The sequence below is a fragment of the Pogona vitticeps genome, chromosome 1 (genome assembly GCF_051106095.1).
Source record: "Pogona vitticeps strain Pit_001003342236 chromosome 1, PviZW2.1, whole genome shotgun sequence".
In the NCBI taxonomy this organism is placed as follows: domain Eukaryota; kingdom Metazoa; phylum Chordata; class Lepidosauria; order Squamata; family Agamidae; genus Pogona; species Pogona vitticeps.
In genome coordinates this window covers 65,816,095-65,826,446 of record NC_135783.1, presented here as the reverse complement: position 1 = coordinate 65,826,446, position 10,352 = coordinate 65,816,095, and the positions used below count along the sequence as shown (strand labels likewise).

General features: G+C 38.6%; 1 long non-coding RNA gene across 2 annotated transcripts in view; it reads right to left on the bottom strand.

Annotated features, from left to right (window-relative positions):
* Nucleotides 1-8,455, bottom strand: part of LOC144585901 (uncharacterized) — a 33,740-nt gene extending 25,285 nt beyond the window's left edge. For both annotated transcript variants that reach the window (XR_013540515.1, XR_013540516.1), the window contains exon 1: nucleotides 6,433-8,455. This is a non-coding gene — a long non-coding RNA (uncharacterized LOC144585901). The remainder of the gene's footprint in view (nucleotides 1-6,432) is intronic.
* Between the last annotated feature and the right edge of the window lie 1,897 nt (nucleotides 8,456-10,352).

Sequence of the window (10,352 nt, the reverse complement as noted above, 5' to 3'; positions counted from 1 at the left end):
AAGGAAGGAAGGAAGGAAGGAAGGAAGGAAGGAAGGAAGGAAGGAAGGAAGGAAGGAAGGAAGGAAGGAAGGAAGGAAGGAAGGAAGGAAGGAAGGAAGGAAGGAAGGAAGGAAGGGTGGGTGGCATGGCTCTCAGCCATTTTCCAAGTTATCTGAAACTGTTTTTAATCCACCTAGTCTTAATCCTCCTAGTTTACTTGCTTGGTATAGTTTTCAGCATTCTGAAAACCTAAAACTGGAAATTTTAAACCATAATTGTTCTCATTGATTCAGGAGGTTTTCAATCAGGTAGAGTATTCCAGGTTAATCTGCTCTTCCTGCACTAGGATGTACGTAGTCTAACTGAAGACTTCCCAAATCAATTCAGATCTGTCAAGATTTGTTCATTTGTTTGTTTCTTTAAAAATTCAGTTTTTGATTTTTAAAAATGCTGAAAACAGTAGGAAAGTTTTGAATAAATGTAAACAATGTGGATTAAGTATAGAATAGTTGGTGATAAGTCAGAAAAGTGACTAGGAACTGTGCAGTGTTCCCCCTCCCCATGCACCAGATCAGAGTACAATGGGTGCGTGTAGCAGGCATTCTCTTTTTAAAAAATGGTTTTGGGGGAGGTCTTGGGGCTGCACAATGGCCATCTCGACGTATGTGCTATTTGTAAAGTTCAGATGTGACATGTTCTCATTCTCAATACACAGAAACAAGAGAGAGGGAAATGGAAACAGAAGTAAACAGGAGGAAATTATTTGGTTAGTTCCATATACTTTGATTTAGTTAAAAATAAGGTAGTTTTTTCCAGTTTGATGACCATTAGATAGGCCAGACTATTTCTCTCGTTGTTTCATGATGGCACAGGCATAGATATACATCTGGAGGGGAAAACTCTTGAGAAATATACCCTGGAAGATAAGTGTTTCTTTAACCATATACTTCATGTTCTTACTCAAACATCTTAACTAGAGGTAAAGTAGATCTAATGGGAAAGTATGGGAAGCAGAAGTCATTGAAGGCATATTTTGTAGGAAGAGAAGGCAGGTGACATTTTCTAGAGCAAGTGATGAAGGATACGAATGGAAAGTTAAGACTCTCCTTTATCCAACCTGACAGTGTAATATACTGCAGAAGCATATACACAATATTATTAACTATTAAACTGAATTAGTAACCAGCTCCTTCACTTTGGTTTAAAAATCTAGCCTGAAGTGTTGAACTTAATGCAGTAATCCCGAAAAACACCACTAGCCCTCACCTGGGCTGAAGATATAAGTATGAGTCACTGACCGTGTAATTGCAGGATTGTAGGGGGAAAATATAATCAGGAGATGGGAGCTCTAACTTCTGTGAACTCTCAAACTACTGACCAATTCCAGACCTATACAAAAGTTATGGAAAGCAGTGGAAGAAGTGCTACCTGGTTGAATTAGAAAATTTATATTTTGTATTTTTAATTTGCTTGAAAATCCAAATCTTAGAGGCACCTTGACTAAAGTTGTTATTTTCAATTCAATAGAACTGCTGAATAGCTCTGTAGGTTTAGGTACCTTGCTGCAGAGACAGAGGTTGGGACTGGGAGTTCACTTCCCCACTCTGCCTCCTTTCAGGGACTGGACTGGACGATCCATAAGATACATTCCAGCTCTGCAGTTCTAAGATGGTGGTGGTGGTGGTGGTGGTAATGATTATGATGCCAATCCCATATCTCAGTAGGGCTGTACATTGTTCATTTCTCCAAGCAAGGGCAACTTTCCCAAGGTTTAGTCCTTTTTTGTATGAGTTAGCAATACAGATTTATGATGCATCCATCATAATTACTCTATCGGCAACTGTGCAAGTAGAAGACAGAGGGTCACTCTTCAAAGACAGTAATTCCCCCACATCACATCACATCCCCACAGAGCAACCCCATATTCCCAAGGTTCCTTCATTGAAGGAGAGTGCACAGCTTCCATTCTCCTTGTCTCCAGCTATTGCTTCCAGACCATATGCTGCTCTTATTCCACACACACACACACACACACACACATATTTTACATTGCCCTTATAACTAATGATGTATTTTGGATTTAGACAAAACTTGAATCTAGTGGCAATTCAAGCTGGACATATTTGGAAGACTTAGGAAATGATGTAGGTCTCATATGAATCCAGAACTGAATGTACCCATTCCTGGCACTATCAACGGAGTTCTTACATTGTTTTACATGGGCCAAAAAAGTACTTCTTTCTTTCTTTCTTTCTTTCTTTCTTTCTTTCTTTCTTTCTTTCAAGCAAAACTGAATAATGCGCTTTATTAGGACAATTGTGCAAAAAGCAGGACTGCTGCTTTTCTGAAGAATTTCAAACACTAGATGGATTGTTGGCAACCTTAACAGTAAGTATAGCCTGAGAGAATTGGGTGGTGTGGGCTGATGACCTTGGGGAAGGAGGGGCTCAGACATGTAACACGGCCCCACACTGTGAAGGGCTTAGTAAATAAGTATCAGTACCTTGAACTTGATCTGAGATGCAACTGGTAACCAGTGCAGGCAAGCCAGGACAGGGGAGATGTGATCAAATCTTCTCACCTGCCACTAGCCTGGCCGCCACATTCTAGACCCATTGCAATCTCCAGGTCAAGCTCAAGGAAAGCCCCACGTAGAGAGCATTACAGTAACTGATTCCAAAGATCAATAACACATGCACCAATGTCCTAGGTAGGAGCAGAGCTGCACAATGACCTTCAGTTGATTAAAGGCTGACCTGAACATGGCTGCCACCTGGAAATCCCAGGAGAAAGCCAGGTCCAGGAATACACCCAGATTCCAGACTCAGTCCCAAGGTGGAAGGTCTATACCATTCAATGTAGGGAGAACATTTCCCATACCTATCAGAGAGGTCCGCAGGAGAATGATATCCATTCTGTCCAGGTTCAGCTTGAATTCAGACCTGTTAGCCCTCGTCAATTTCAACTATGAAGCCAGACACTGCTCCAGTGTCTGGACAGTTTCCACTGCAGAGGAAAACAGATTTGCATACCATCAACATACTGATGATACTATACCACCTCCAATGGCTTCACATAGATGTTAAAGAGCTTTGGGGAGAACGATGACCCCTGCAGAACCCCACAATCAAGGATTCAAGGGTCTGACAACTCATCCCCATGCTGTACTTTCTGAACACGCCCTCCAAGGGAGGACCAAAGCCAGCCTGTTACCAAGCCTCTGATCCCCACCTCCAAGAGCCTGTCCAGGATGATACCATGGTCAATGGTATCAAAAGCCACTGAGAGGACCAGAAGGACCAACAGGGTATGAGCTGCCATTAGTCTCCCTTAAAAGGTGGTCGTTCAACGTTACTGGAGCTGTCTCGGTACCTTGGCAATTTTTAAAATTGACCAAACCTAGTGTAAAAGTTATGCTGCCAATGTTTATAATACAGTCAACCACAGAACCTACAGAGGGTATGTAGGTTTAATCACCCTGATTTTGGTCATGGTTCCTCACTCCCAACTTCAGTGAGAAAGTCTCACAAGGAAGGGGTCATTTTGTGATCAATAGATCCAGCTTCTATCACAGTGAAAGGTTTTACAAGGATCTCCTATCCCAGTGCTGCCAGGGAGAGAAGAAGCTGAAGTAATTTATCTCAAGACTTATTCAATATTCAGTGCCCTTTGCCAATTGTCTCATCCCAACAGAAATTTTAAAACTATTTTGGTGGAGTCTGTGTGGCTAGGGAGTTGTAACACTGGCTGCTTGCTTGAAAAACACTGGATGTTGCCACGGTAATCTACCACCAGCCTATTACATTTTTGGTCACTTTGCTATACAGCTAAGTACAAAACAAAGCAAAAAATGCCTTAAACTGTTTTTCATTCATTACTACTCTCTAGGCCCTAATATTTTTCTGAAATTTTGTAGATTTCTTGCCTTGAGAAACCTCTATGATGTATATGTTCACAATGAAAAGGTGAATAACAAAGTAAGAACTGTTCCACAAATTACTTGAAGGGCAAATCACATGTTTGCCAGTTTGTTCTGAATGGCTAGTAAGATGTCTCTGAATTGAATCCTGTCATGGCAAATGTATCAGTATTCCCTCAAGGTGAAGTTTATCCTGTAAACTTCAGGAGAACAGAATAAAACAGGATAAATTTATGAAAACCTGCAACCATTATTAACATATGGAATTAGCTCAAGAAAAGAAGAATATTTTAAAAGGAATTAATTAAGTATGTTAAAATATGAACCAGTGGATGTATAAAGAAAGACAATCTACTGAAAGAATGTGTAACTAATGTGATAGTATTGTACTACAGTTCTAACTTGCATTGTCATACTATGGATGTTAATAAAATTAAAAAGGAAAAAAGGAAAAAAATGTGAAGTAGTATTTTTCATTTACCTCATAATTTGATAGCAACTTGGTTTGAAACAGAGGAGACACCCTGAGAAGTTACAGCTGCATGTGGTAAACAAATAGCTCTTTTTTTGACTGAATACACTAAAACTATAACAGCTCCAAATTAGATTTTAAACTATAGAGTGTTTCATGGATGATGGAAAGAGAATAGTAAATGCACCTGACAGCCAAATCAAATAATAGTAAAAAACCATGCTATTTCCTTTCACAAGTTATCTCTTAGATTTTCTATAAGGGCCTAATTTTGTTCTTTTTGACAGCAGCCAGGCCAAGGAGGCAACGGAAAGACAGGAGCTAACTGTTTCAGTAGCCTCCGGAGGCATTTGATTTACTTGATGTTTAGGCATTGGTGTTGACAGATAATTTAGCACATAAAAGAAACCAGAGTATAAAATAATAATTTTTAAATAACTATTTCATTCAACACAATGTGGTATAATGTAATTGGTTTTTCATATAGTTGTGATCAGAGAGACGAGAACATTTAAAAAGCTGTTTTTGGACTAAACCACCCAAGCTACCAACATGAATTTGACCCAAATCTGGGAGGCAGTGGAAGACAGGAGGGCCTGGCGGGCTCTGGTCCATGAGGTCACAAAGAGTCGGACACGGCTTAATGACTAAATAACAATAACCCATAACTCTCGAAGTAACATATCTGGTGGATATTCTGGGAGCTGCAGTTCAGAAAAGTAAGTTTTCCTGTCTCTGACTCTGAAAGACCGAGACAACCCAGGACTCTCATCTGGAAATGCAGTAAAACTCATCTGACTGGTTGTCTGCTTTGATCTAGCATCTCTTGCTTTGTCTGTAGTGATCCAGGAACTCGTGGTCTTCTTCACCCTTTTTCTCACATAATTCTGTTTTGATGTTGATGGCTATTTTGCTATCATTGCTTTTGTATGCAGCTTAAAGTGACAAATATATTTTAAGGACAAAAAAAAAAGACACTAAATCCAGACTTAAAGTAGCTTCCATGCTGAGGTTGACCACCTTTTCAGTTTTATTTTTTGTAGTCAGTTATGTCTTCCTGCTTCCACCCAGTTATAGAATATGGACATTTGTTTGTAAGTAGTGGCCTTTTGATCTATGATTGCAGTTACTGTATGCATAAAAGAAGACTTCTTGGACTTGATCGTGTGAAGGTTTATGTACAATATCCGGTAGCACCTTTCAGTTGACAAACTCGCTGCTACTAGCAGAACTATGAGGTGCCAATTTTCTCTCCCCTCTTCAGCCCATATGCCCCCCAAAGCTTGCTCCACAGGACTGAGAAAATGGAGGCCAGCTGGAGGCAAGAGTATATTCTGTTACCCTGGTTGTCAGATGCATGAATAATATTATGACCGAGTGAAAGCCTGATCATGATATTTGTGTAGCTGGTATCAGGTTCTACCAGGTAACTCTGAAGAGAATGGCAGTTCAAACAAAAAATTATAACATAAAAACTGGAACTCAGATCAGCACCAACTTTGGTACAGTGGGAGAAGACAGTCTATTCCTATGCTATGCTAAATCTGGGAACATTTGGGCAAATGCTTTTTGAGCTATGATTAATGTTAGGCCTAGATATCTCTTGGAGACACACTTACAGCCCCTCTTCAAGGGACTTTGTGTCTCTTTTAACTTGCCAAATGCCTGTCAAAGAAAAGGAGGAAATGTAGTGTAACATCTTTTACATTCCTTAAACATTTAAAGTAGTTGATGATAAATAAAGACCTAAATTTCATTCATCAAGATCCAGAACTGACATTCCAGCCCATTTCTTACAAGTTCTGGGTGTGTCTCCCAGCTAATGGTCATTATGTAATGGGCAGGATGATGCGCAGAGTCCAAAACTGAGCATGATCCTTGCCTTATTCAATCTTTATGGAAATAAGGGTACCCATTTGTCCATTTTCACCTAATAAATGAATGTATGAAGAGGAATATCTAGAACTTTACAATTCTAACGTATTTTAAAGGGGAAATATAACTAGAAACAAACAGAATAATTGAAAAGCTGAGATGGTTTCTATACAAAATGCCAAGTACCTTTTCTGAAAACAAAGATCCTTCTCTCAGTCACAGATGGAGGCATTCAAGGTACGCAGACTCTTGCTTTTTCTTTCCTTTGCTTGGCTGATTAGCTTTTACATGATATTCCCATGATGCTGGCTTTCTGTATATTTAAAAAGGAAAAAGAGAGATGAAGCTGAGCAGAAAGAACAAGCCCTGATTCACCCACTTACAAAGGCTGAATTATATGACAAAGTCACTTTTCTGAGGTCAGTGGTTGGTTGTTTCTTCAGGCTCACTGGGCTGTTACCCTGGATCAGGCCTTTGTAAAATCGTTGCTTGTACCAGTCCTTTCCAGTGCTGCTGTTTCATCATAGGCAACAAGGGCGAAGCAGGCCAGTGCACTGAAAACTTCCCCTGTGCTGTCTTTCTTAACAGGATGACAATAGTGAAAAACTCTGGCTGAGCTGAACATAGTAAGAAGAAAGGTTTGCCACTAATAATCTTTTGCAAATCAGATGAAATGTGTTTCTAGGAAGAAAAAGAAGTGTTAGTTTTTTTAAACTTTATAGTAGTATCTGAGAGCTCTTCCTAGGGCTAGGCAAATTTAAGGAAGGATGTATTAATTAAATAAAAGGAATCTTGATTTTGCATTTATATGTCACTGAGGAAGGGAAGGTTAAGATCCAGTGGTTAAGGTATCTGGCTGCAGAGCCAGAGTTTGGGATTTCAGTTTCCTCCTGGGACCCCTTAGCAGCACTTAGACTCAATGGCCTATAGGACCCCTTCCAGCTCTATAGTTTTAAGATCATACATTGGACAGAACTAAGAATATTAATCTCGCATCATTCTTAAAAAAAAGGGGGGGGAAAGAAAGCTAAATGTGTTTTGTGTCCCTTGTCAAATGGGAGGACATATGGAACATTTCAAAATGCCATTGTTTTGCATACCGTAAGGATGTTTTAAGTGAACATCTTAAATGGAACCTGTGAACAGGACAAACGTTCTGCTAAGGTAAGAATCGTGTAGGTGCTGTGATCAAGAAGTCTGTTGGCAGTGGTGGATAGGAGTGTTTTTGTTGGCTACACCTGGCCCATGCATCCTTTCCTGAAGAAAAGCAGCCTAGATATACAGTAGTGGACATTCTATGTTCCAGACAGGGGACTTCTAAAATGTTCTCTATGTGGCTCTTGTTGGAAAATATTCATGTACAGAGTAAATATGAGAGTAGACATACAAACAGAATATGTGGAGAAAATGCTTAGGTCTTTCATTCTTCAATTCATTAGAGGAGCTCCCCAGATTTTCAAGGATCAAGACAAATCTCTGGGAAAATAGTACTGAAGGAGGAGGAAGTCTGATTTTATTGTGTGTGGTGACTTTATATCTTGGATGTCTATCTCATCCTCCCCACTCCTAAATAGTGTCAGGGCTTACTGGCTTATCGTGATGATGTTTTCAATTTGCTAACAAGCCTGAACTAATCATGAACTGAAATAACCTATAGGTATTTGCAGTGAAGAAAGCACCTGATGGCAAAATTAAAAATTAATCATGTTCTAAAAGGGATTTCCATATTGCATATATACTGAACGCAATATCTTCCTTATTAACAAGTTGTGACTGGGGTCTATTTTTTCTTGAAAGTCCAGCCCCAATTCCAGACTTACAGATGGAGCGTGTTCTACTCCCACTTTAGTTTTTATTATTATTATTATTATTATTATTATTATTATTATTATTATTATTATTATTATTATTATTATTATTATTATTATTATTATTATTATTATTATTATTATTATTATTATTATTATTATTATTTTCCTTTTCTCTTTCTCTATCTTTTTTTTTGTATACCACCATCTTGGAAACCTTTTGTTTAGAACTAATTAGTATAAATGCATTTTATATGTTTTTTAACTTGTTTTAACTGATGTAAGCCGCCCCGAGTAGACGTTGTCTAGAGGGACGGGGTAAAAATCAAATAAATAAATAAATTAAATAAATAAATATTCTTATTCTTATTCTTATTCTTATTCTTATTCTTATTCTTATTATTATTATACACAACAGGTAACTTATCAACAACTGTGCTTCTGTCTTATGCCCATATCTCCCAAACTGACCTCTATGTGGATAACTTGTGGTTGTATATTTGTTAAAGAGGGGATAGCATGCTGACAGGGAAACTGGTCTCTCTGTCTCCTCTCTCACACAGATATACACCTGTGCAGCTGCAGTCTGAGAACTCAACCAAACCTTCATGCAAAAGCTGGGAAACAGAGATAGAAAGGAGAATTTCTTTCTTACAATCATCTTCACAATAAACAACAGAACAGCAGCACTGGAAATCTTATTTTGGCTACATCCTAAATGCTTAGTTGGTAATTCAATGTTTTGAACATACAGAATGGATTTATGTAAAGTCAGGTTCTCTAATGCATGGTTGAGGATCAAACCACATATTTCCTATTTTGTAGTTATAATATCAGTATATTTGAATCTGAGATTATATCAAATGAATCAAAAGAAGCTGCATTAAAAGAAGTTAACTCTACTGATTAACAAGTGAATATTGAACTTTGACCTAAGTAAAAATGGAGCTAAATGAATAATGAATAAAAAGTTCATGAGAATATTCAAATTGGGTGAAAGGCTTATTTCACAGGATTCAGTGATGAAAAATTAAATAACCTTTTTTTCTTCAATTCACTATCTGAAGTACAGACACAGATATGTATGTCACTCAAATGAGTTTTTCTAAGGGTTACACTTAAAAGATTCATGATGCCCATTTCAAGGTGCTGTTAACTATTCACTATATTGATCACTGGAAAAACCATTGCTTACATGAACACCCAGCCATTGGGCAAATATGTGCCTCAAACAACATCTGCATTCTGTGTTGATACTGTACTCTGTAGGCATGCAACTAAATATAGTCCCTAGCTTCAGTCAAGGGCATGCCATTCATGTGTGCTTACAAAAGGGGCACATAAAATGCTGTTCCTAGCTATTGCTTTTCAGATCTGGGCAAAATTCCTTCCCTTGATGACCTAGATTTGGACCCCAGCATTTAGAGCATATTTCTCTTCAGATACTAGTCATTTCCATTTGGAGAAGTGCAATTTTCTCTTCTTTTTCAGCCCCTGAAAATCTTCTGGGGGAAATGGGAGGACTAGACCAGCAAGATAGGGTTGGCGGTGTCTAAGCCATGGGGTGTGGGATTGTATCCCTGCAAAATTTAAAGGATGGGCCCTGAGTCCATTCACTGCCTACCCTGGTCTGTGAAAGAGGGGCTGGTGAATATTTGTCCTTCTACCAGCAGAAGCTTCTACTGAACCAAAGAACATTCCATAAAACAAAATGCCATCCTCTTCATGGAGAAGGACCTCTTGATCCAAGCCATGGTCTAAGCATCTCTTAGAAATAAGATCCTTCAAAACTTTATGATTCAGGGCTGGCATGTAATGGCTGCAAATAGCCAAGGATTTCTTTTAGATGCATATTTGAATCTTTTATGAGGACATTCAATCTTTATGATCCTATTTTATGGATTATATTCCCCAAAGATTGTTATCCAACCTGAGTCTTCAGGGATAATGTTAGTTATAAATCTAAGTAAATTAATTTATAGAGTAAGTGGGAAAACACAGCATAAGCCCCTTTTCTGCTAGCTAAAAGATGGATGGTAATGTTTGGGCCCTAGAATAAAGCTGATGTGTGAGTTAGGTGGAAATAGAGAAATAGATCCATGAGAAGCTAGGATATTATCTTTAAATGGTGCTGACAAGGTTTCCCACGGCTGGCTACATGATCTGTCAAAGGAGCTAACACTTTGTGAATATACTAGCAGCAGAATGGCTGTTAGTTATCAACATCACAGTCCTGGGAGTTAATTTAAGAGGAAGTAACAAAAGTAGTTGTATGTTTCTCTTGGAAAGCAGGCTGTC